This window comes from Sphaerodactylus townsendi, linkage group LG03, assembly GCF_021028975.2.
Source record: "Sphaerodactylus townsendi isolate TG3544 linkage group LG03, MPM_Stown_v2.3, whole genome shotgun sequence".
In the NCBI taxonomy this organism is placed as follows: Eukaryota; Metazoa; Chordata; class Lepidosauria; order Squamata; family Sphaerodactylidae; genus Sphaerodactylus; species Sphaerodactylus townsendi.
This window is the reverse complement of record NC_059427.1, coordinates 112,683,639-112,693,582: the sequence shown is the minus strand read 5'-3', so window position 1 is coordinate 112,693,582 and position 9,944 is coordinate 112,683,639. Positions and strand designations below refer to the sequence as shown.

The 9,944-nt window shown below is 41.7% G+C and overlaps 1 long non-coding RNA gene across 1 annotated transcript in view; it reads right to left on the bottom strand.

Annotated features, from left to right (window-relative positions):
* Window positions 1-725: 725 nt before the first annotated feature.
* LOC125428471 overlaps window positions 726-9,944 on the bottom strand; it is a 31,807-nt gene continuing 22,588 nt past the window's right edge. Inside the window, exons 2-3 of the long non-coding RNA XR_007243844.1 lie at window positions 7,511-7,883; window positions 726-4,870 (exon numbers count right to left, since the gene is read on the bottom strand). This is a non-coding gene — a long non-coding RNA (uncharacterized LOC125428471). The remainder of the gene's footprint in view (window positions 4,871-7,510; window positions 7,884-9,944) is intronic.

Genomic DNA, 9,944 nt, shown 5'->3' with positions numbered 1-9,944 from the left:
TTGCCTAAGATTGTCAAGATTCAGCTGAGGCATTAATTGAAATGGAGAGTTCCTTGTTCCTAGCTTGTACTCTGGGCTATTATCCTATTATTGTTCTCAAGTAACACAAAATGACAAATGTTGGTGAATTATAAGAGATGTGGACATCAGAGGGCTTTGATGTCATGTATGGAATTTTTATCTTCCTAAATTGATGGGGGCGGGGGAACGAGGACAGAGAAGGGGTAGGATGAAAGGCAAAGAAAAGTTGTGCTTGTCAGGTTTTCTAAGGGAGGGAAATACATTCAGCCAGACTTGTGTGTAAGCCCAAATAGTTTAGACTGTAGGATTTAGACTTGTGCAGGCACTGTGATCAGCTGCAGCAGGCACATGCAGAAGGGAGTGTGGAGATTACCCTTAATACAGACATGTCATATTTACAGGACTGGTATTTATTATCAATTGGGGAGAAATTGAGAACTGTTGAATCCCAGTGAAACTATGCATCTAAATGCTACAGAACTACATTAATGCTGGAGTTATCTAGGAACAAGATCAGTACAAATGAAATGCAATTTTGGTTGATGTTATACTTAATTGATTTCCTATTTCTCAAATACCTTTTGTTTTCCAACCAGAGTTGCAAAACAGCCTCTGGTGTTAAATGCTTTTTGCGAATCAGTATATATTCCCCAAGTTCAAAATACCTGTTCTTTCATCCTAATGTAACAGAAAATGCTGTCTTGTAATGAGAAGATGTCTATAAGAGTTTATTCAACAGATGGTTGGATTTAGTCCTATCAATCAGATTCTGCACAGTTACATACTCTTGGTTCAATTATCAGTCCATCTAACAAATAAAAAGAAATGGGAGGGGGGGAGGGGAATAAGAAAATCCACAACTTTTTTCACATGTCATTAAATATATTCATATGTATAACCATAATATATTAGTATGCATTGAAAAGAAACATTGCCCCGAAACTATATGCTATGGTCATAACTAAACAACATTTACAATTCATGATATTAACAGGAATAATCAAAATCCAGGTTTCTCCAACAGGTTTATGTAACAGGAAAAGGCAAAAGTGATTAGAGGAATGAACATAAAATAAAGCAGCCAAAACAAATGAGGAAGGTGGAAGAGTTCTTGTTCAGAGCTGTTCATGAACTGTAATTGTTTGGGCTTTTCAGGTGTTTTCCAGAATTTTTGTTTAGTGCTTTTACCTTGTTACAAGTTCTATTTGTGTTTTTGAAGACAGTTTCAGCTTTTTGCCTTCTACTGTTGACTATCCATTGTTATGTGACACTTGTAAAACAGTTCCAAGGAACAGATCTGATGTGACACTGACAAATACAGTCTTTTGGTCTCTGTGCTTTCTCAACTAGAAAAAACAGATGCTTTAGATAGATCTAAGGGTATGGGGGTTTTATTAGTGAAAGCCTGGAAAACAACCAGTCACCCTACTTCCTCACCCATCTTCTTTGCTAGACTGATCTTGCCCAATTGTAGTCCCATACTTTGGGATGAGATCAACATGAAAGGCTTGATTGGCCTTTCCTCTTGGCCAAGTTGACTTACTACTACAAGTCTTCAGATGTAAAAACATCTGACTCTAAATGTATGACATGGTCATTCACCCAATCCCAAATATATTTCCTAGTGCACTGAATGAGGCTTTTCTAAGGAGTGTCCCAAAGTAAGTAAGTGACATCTTAGGACATTTCCCTTATTGAGAAAGAAAGAAGAGTTGTCAGAAATAAGATAGCCCTAGAATGATGTAATTTTGTGTAATTCTGCTTTGCTGATAACAGCTGAAATCGTCTGTTTATGTGTACCCATTGCAATGTACCTAAGGAAATATAGTTATTAGATGTTGGATGCGCCAAATAAGCCCTTGAGCCTGTTAAGGTGGATAAAATACAAATAAAAGGTATGTTTGTTTTCACTATTCTAGTGGGAGAAGGGTTGTTTAAAAATAATCTATATTATATTTCTGGTTAATATACAGTTTTTGAACTCTCACCTATCTTACATTCTGTATTAACTCTCCCATATTCTTCATTTTCTGTGTAATTATTTTCCATTTCTTGTATGGTGTCCTGCTCCCATTCACAGGTATTAAAAAAATTAGTCCAGACCATTATGAAGGACTGGCCATATTCCAGCTCTGATAAAAGGAATTGGGCACCATGAAAGTACTTGTTCTGTAAACTCTGTTTTAGTGGTTAGATAGTAGTTATTGATACCAACTCCAAAAACTAAAAATGGAAAATGCTTCCTGAATGCTCACACAGATCTGAAACTGTGTCTGGTGCTCGCAGTAAGGAAGCTGTATTTGAGAGCAAAGGGAAGGGAAAGCAAGGGAAAGCAATGCGGCACAGGATTTGGATTGAGAACAGGATTTTGGGAGCCAAAGCATCTCATTTCCCGGGAAACCCAAATAGAAGTTTATGTCAGGGAGAACCAAATAGAACTGAAATCCACATGTTTTAATTTTTGAATTAAATTTTAAAGGATTAGAAAGCTTTTAGTTCAGCAAATTATACAAAAGCTTGAAGCGTTTCTCTGTTTGATGCCTAAGGCTCGAGGCATCAATTCTACAAAATCTTCCAAAGAATGAATTTCAAAACCCCAGAAATGGCATGACCTCTGGGCCTAGACCACGGTGTTAATTTTGTTCCCTCCCAGAATCTCCCCTCTGCTCTAGTCAGACTGATTACAATGTGCACTGTACCTGTGCATTCTGAGTTCCTCCTTCACAGCACCTCCCTTCCCTTCTGACTGGGATATAAGGATTCTGAGATCTCCATTTCAACTTGTATCTGATGGAGGGAGCTCTGACTCTCAAAAACCCCATTCCTTGAAAATCTTGGGCTCATTCCACACATGCAGAATAATGCACTTTCAAACTGCTTTCAGTGCTCTTTGAAGCTGTGCGGAATGGCAAAATCCACTTGCAAACAGTTGTGAAAGTGGTTTGAAAACGCATTATTTTGCGTGTGCAGAAGGGGCCTTGGTCTCTAAAGTGCTGCTGGACTTGAAAATAACTGTTTAGGGAATCTCCCAAACCCTAAGAGTAAGCCAGCTGTGCAGTTCTTGATCTTGTGTTAGCAACTTACAAACAGGTTAAGCAGAGATTCTTCTTTTATGCTCTTTTTGTAGCACATTTGACTGGTAACAGTTGTGCCTTTTAGATTTCCTCAAAGGCTGCTAAGCCTTAGAAATTAGCCATTAATTGTGCTGCTCTACTAACATTAGTATTCAAGATTTTGACAAAAAATAGATGAAATTTTGAAAGGATACTTGACAGCCCAAAAATAGTAAAAACAGTGAAAATGAAACTGAGCTCATGGTTTTGGCTCAACTCTAGAGCCAAGTGCTTTAGTGACTACAATGTTCCAAAGAGGTGTAGCTGCCTCACCACAGTTGGTTATGCCAGTCATCACTCTTAATTCAGAATCAGTGTGGATGCTTGATTCCATAGAAATATTATATATGTTAACCCTGAATAAGTATCCTTTTTTGCTGAAGATTTTTACAACTCTTACGTCAAGATCTTACTGAGTGATTCTTCTAGGACACTGAAAATTCCTCCACAGATTCTGATTGGCACAATGGGGATTATAATGAAGCAGATGTCTTAAGTTTCAACAAAACTAATTCTTCAGGTCATCCACTCTCTTCATTTGTTTCTCTTCTTATCAAGAGGGTAGAAATCAGTGCTGTGTTGAAACAGCAAAGATCTTCTGCCTCCATATTGGTTCTTACTGGTTTAGCTCCCTGGCACAATTGTTGGTGTGGGCAGTTTAGGAACAAACTAATAAACTCTACTAGATTCCCCCCCCCCCCCTTTAAGGTGCTCAAAGGTTACAGGGTTAATTTCTTGCCTAATTTTCTCTGGGCAATGCCCCCGAGGTGGAAGTGTTAGATACTAAAGTGAATCTCTCACTTGGGAAACAACTATCTGAAAGGCTGATAGTGCCTTTTGATAGCCATTGGGGGGGCGGGTGTAGGAGGGTTATGTTGGCAGACAACATTTGAAATGTCACAAAACACAGGCGGGGGTGGGGGGCAGTTTTTAACTGGCCCAAAATCCTACCAAGATACAACCACCAATTTTTGAATTCAGTACTGCTTCTGGAGTACTATATTTTGGCTTCTTTTTCCCTTTATCACAAGGTAACCATGTTACCTCATGGACTAACTTCAGATGTCTCCAGCAGAGGCATAGCGGGGGAAATTGGTGCCCCAGGGCAAAATGGTGTCCACTGTGCCCCCCCCCGGGTAGCTACGCCCCCCTGCACCACACCTGAGCCAGCAGCGGTCATGGGTAGCCTGGCAGGGCCAGGCCAAAGGGCACCCTATCCTTCAGCCTCTGCTGAAGGAGCGGCCTGACGGAGCCGGACCTGGCCTGGCCGAGGGGGAAGGGGTGTGGGAGGTGATTTTCTGCCCCCAAGTGACTGAACAGGGGGCTGCCCAGGGCATTTGTCCCCACCCTGCCCCATGGTAGCCATGCCACTGGTCTCCGGTCTTGGTCATAAATCTCAGTTTGCTGCAAAAATATGGGCAATTTAGGGCATTTTGCTGCCTGTTGCAGTGGCTATACTTTCTGTCACATCCTGGTTCTGGTTTGGATTTGCACTGTAGAAACTGGTCCTATTGAGTGCCTTTTGAAATTTTTGTTCGTTTTGTTTTTGCAAAAATTGAAAATAATTACATCAAGCTCCTTCCATGCAATACTTCTCCACCTGTTGCTGGAGTAACAAAGTTGTAGAACTTCGAAGAAAGAACTTTCATTCACATACAGTCATGGTTTTCAATTTCTCTTCTGTAGAATTCTGGGGCTCCTTAATAAGGCGGCCAGTGATGATTGATAGACTTCCCCTGTAGTACAGTGAAGAATGTGAATTATATTCCAGCAGATCCATTGGTTGGAACTTCATATGAAATGTATATATCCTGTGCTTCACTCCAGAATGCCTAAATATTACCCAGATTCCTTAGCAGACAACTCAATATAGAATTGATACAAACAGAACAGGTTTAGAAACCACTGATATGAACAGAGACCACCCTCAAATTAATGAATCTTGCCCAGACTACACCTGCAGCAAAAACAAGATGTTAATACCTTAGTTGGTGGACTGTGCCACTTGAGATTGCAAGTCGAGTATGTCATTGGGGAGCCAAATGGCCAGGTTCCCTACAAGCACAAAACACCCAAGCATGTTGGGCAGATAGACTGTTGCCTGGAGTACTACTCTAATGACATGGAATACTTTATGCAGATCAATATTCAATTATGTGACACCCCCCCCCATTTAGTCTGAAACAGTATACAAGATATTTACTCTGCTTCATTCTGTAGCACATGTAGATCAGCACTTTGTGTAGCTGATATTTGGAGGTCTCCAAAACAAAACAATTGTGGTGCAATTGAGCAATGAGTGAAGGTCATATTAGCTTGTTTTGTTCCTTTCCACTAGGTCAACCAATTTACTCTTTGCCACTAGGTCTCAAGCGAGATCTCATAAGGCTATGTTGATAAATGTGTCTCAGCCAGGATAAAGCTGTGTATATTTTTTTCTGTCAGCAACTAACCATGTAAAAAGAAGTGAAATCGCTGAAGCTCTCTGCAGTATGCAGAGCCGATGAAGGAGAGCCAGGGATCCTGACTCCACACATCCACCCACCACTTCCCTAGCATTCATCCACTTTACACCTATTTGTGCTGCAGTTTGTTTTATGATAGTATATGTCATTATATAAATATTGCCAATTGCTATAAACCAAGGCAAAACCACTGGAAAATGTCATTAAAAAGCTGTTTTCAAAACAGGAAACATTTCTGGGAAGTTTGGATTTTGAAGGGCAGGGATTCCTGAACTCACGTGTGAACAGTCTGCCCAGACAGTCTTCCTGGTTTGCTAGTTTACAGGCAATTGGTCAAATGGGACTTCTGCGCGAGGAGGAACAAAAGTCCTCTTCACCTCTCATGAATCTGGAAAAAAGTGACACTCCACCCTCCAGCATCAAGAAGGGCACACATTTAAGACAGTTGCTACAAAGTAGGAGGTAATTTTCCCCCCCTGGAAGTAAACTACCAATGCTGGACCTGGCCTTGCCGAGGGGGGAAAATTGTTTTATTGATATGAAATCCAAGGCCACAGCAGGGTGTTAGAGGGATTATGTGACTGAATTTGTGTAAGAACTGGTAGATTTTTATTCTACTTTCCCCCTTCCTTGCAGTAGGTAAGATACACATTGTGGACAGTTCAGTTACTCCAGACAGAACCAGAATGTCAGCTTGTCTCCTTCCTGACATCTTCCCAGTGCAAGGGGAAGCAGAATGTGGCTATTGCATTGAGGTAATAACAGTCACTGCTATGATGACACAAAAATGCAGGGTGTATAGTAAAACCATCTCTCTGCCGTAATGATGTTTTCTCGTTCTGTTTAGATTTTTATTTCTCTAAGGTACTGATGACAAAGTTCTTGCATGGTGTCTTGGGGTGAAAAGTTTGTATGGGATCTCACCAATGTTACTTTTGTTTTCCATAGGTGGAGATTATTGTAGAAGGTTCAGTCTAGTTGAAGAGCAGCTATTAACCCTGCAGTTTTTCCCCAATGTATTGGTGAATGGGTTAAAAAAAATGCAATGGTCTTGGGGAGAGGTCATATTCACAAATGTAGGAGTGCTAATACGTCTCCCACTAGATGGGCAGTGGTGTGTCCAGATATTGGAAGTGCACGAATAAGTGGCACAGATACCTTCTCCATGTCCTCCTTTTTCACAGCTCTCTGTTATACTCAGTTGTCCTTCTTTAGCAGACTGTTGTGCTTGAATTGCTCAAGACCTCAGCTGAGGACTGTATTTCCAGGAAAGGACCTTCCTCACTTGCTTTTCAGTGACTGCCCTGCATTTAGGGTAAGTGGAATGTAAGTGCTTATGGCTAAACAGTCTTTCATGGGCATCATTTAAAAACTGGATCCAGTCCATGTGACATGTGAGGTGGGTAATGGAAGAGCAACTCAGGCTGCCTTGATCAGCTGGTCTGCAGTAACCTGTTTCAAGTCAACCTCCCTAGTCTCTATTCCTCCTAGCAACATCATTCAGATTTAATCTCTTGAAAAAAAATATTTCCAACATAATAGTTGTTTGCAATTTTTGTTGTTCTTGTATCTGGACTTTGACACTAGTTGATGTTAGCAAAATTAAGGCAGTTGGTCGTTCATCTGATTGGGAGGGAAGGGAGAGAGAAGGAAAATCAAAGGGATGATGGGAACTAGTAACTGACCTAACGCTTGCTACAATGGGACACATAGCCCTCCTTCTCTAAACTTATTTTCTCTCTCCAGTATTGGGGGTCGGGGGGGGGGGGATATTCTGCAGTACGAGGTGCAAATCTAGCAAGTCTCACAAAAGTTATTAATCCCTCCGCCCTCCCACCCTAGTCATTTTTATACTGCAAAGTGAGTTCCTTGGCAATGTCCCCAATCCCACCCCACTTGCTCCAGTCCTACCCAAGCAGCATGTGCAGTCTCTCTTCACGTTTCTATAACACCTTCTAGACTTTCTTGCACTTCCCCTTCTTTTCTCGTTGTTGGAACTTCCTCAGCCTCCTCGCCCACGTGTCCCTCCACTGTATCACAAGGCTGCTTTTGTCTGCTACGATGCCGTTCTGGTCAGGAGAGTCCTCGTCGTGGCCCAGCAGCAAGTATTTCTTCATGGGTTTGATTTTGGGGCATTTGCAGGCAATGTCCTTGGAGCGTATCCAGAGGATCTGATCCCCACGCCGTATCCGGTTTGTCCCTTGTTTGTACACAGAGATTATATTGACGGTGAACTTCCACCATTCTCCTGCCTTGTCAGCTTTCAGGATGTGGATCTGGACAGCTGGGAATAGAAAACCAAGATTGAAACAATTGTTGTTAAAAATAAGCAAAGCGTGGCTCCCAGTACTTAAAAAATGGACTGATAACCCAACCCGCAATACTATGCACTCAACCACACCTTTGCATAGCAAGTTCCACCCAAACACTTAATGATTGCTTCCCCACCCTGGGACATGGACCACACTAAACTTTCCCTTCTCATTTAGACCAGGGGTAGGGAACCTGTGGCTCTCCAGATGTTCAGGAACTACAATTCCTATCAGCCCCTACCAGCATGGCCAATTGGCCATGCTGACAGAGGCTGATGGGAATCGTAGTTCCTGAACATCTGGAGAGCCGCAGGTTCCCTACCCCTGATTTAGACACAGTGTGAAACAGACTTCCCTCTGTGATACACCTCTGAAGATGCCAGCCACAGATGCAGGCGAAACGTTAGGAACAAAATCCACCAGACCACGGCCACACAGCCCGGAAAACCCACCAGAACCAATTGTTTTAATCCTTTCTCTCCTCAAGGAGGCATAGTACAATTTGCACCCTTGTGGAATCAATAGCATTAGTTAAGTGAAGGCAGCTAAGAAGTGGGTGTTGTGATGGTTTTAGATTCCAGCTTCTCCGTTCATGGCAAAGGTCCACAGATTGTGACAAAAATTACCTGTTTCTTATCATCAAGCAAAGATAATCTTGTCACTTTTCCCTGCTTCCTTTTCTCCTTCCCAGTCACCAATCAGCCTCCCTTTTATCTTCCCTTGCATCTTCAGCTATATTTATTATTTATTTACTTCATTTCTCCACAATGGGGGTCTCAAAACTGTTTGCATTTGGAGTTATCTCTGCAAAGAAGTGTTGCCTCCAATATGGCTGTCTCCAGTACACATGACAGTATAATTTAGTGCTCATTCTGTCCTCCATTTTATCTTCACAACAACCCTGTGATGTAGGTTAAGATGAGGACATGTGACTGACCAAAGGTAACCTGGTGAGTACCATGGCAGAATAGGAACTTGAACCTGGGTCTTCCAGATCCTGGACTAGAAAAGTTCCAGTCTTGGGTGAGTCATGCAAATCTCATTGTAGCAAATTGTCTGGCAGATGTTGCTGGGCCTGGCTCCAAAGAATCCTCCCTCAAAGACCAAAACAGCCTGCCCCCTATCACTGTCTTTAACTGACAGAAACCAAGGCCTGAAGGCTGCAATACTATTTTGGCTGCCTACCAATAACTACTGAAGCTACAGATGCTCTTTCTATCATTTGGAGGAGTTAACCCCCCCCCCCCAGTTTGTTTTCATTGTTTGTTTAGGGTTTTGCCTACGTTTGCAGAGAGATCCGTCTTGTCTGCCCATGGCCCTATCATTTGGATTGAAGTATCCACAGATGAGAATTAGATATATTGATAGAGAGGAACAATTAAATCCAAATGAATAAATTGTTTGGGATTCTGAGAGTCTTTCATTTTAGAGTTCGTATTCTTGTTTACATAAATTAAGTTCCAGAAGCTCCAAGCACACTTGATCATCCGGAAGATTTCTCCTGCAGTCTAAAATCGAGGCATGGGCACTAAAGGTGCATCATTATTCTTTTCCCAGGAATGCTGACAAAAGTAGCATCTCCAGGACGAAATACGCATATGCAATGCTCACAGTAGTTTATTATACAGATTGCCCAAATAACATGGAAAGACTGTATGCCAAATCTGTATTCCAGGAAGCTTTTCATAGTAAGGTGAAGCCTATCATTGCATGGCATCTATCTCCATGGTGAACTATTTTAACTGTTATATCTGGTGCCACAGAGACGTCACAAGGAGGATGTTTTCTACTTCCTATGTGAAGGCCGGCTTTGACCACCCAGGTTTCAGTGATGACCTTCCTTATAATGAATCTTTGCTGTAACTAGTCAGATGTTTCAGGAAGGACAGTTTGTTTTACCGTAAGGTATAAAGCTGAAGACGGAAGGTAAAATACCATCTGGGTAACTTTCAATAGCTCTGATTTTATCCAATTGTATTCCTTTTCTAAATGTTTCCAGTTTTCTTGCTGACTTATCTCTCCCGTAAAAAATT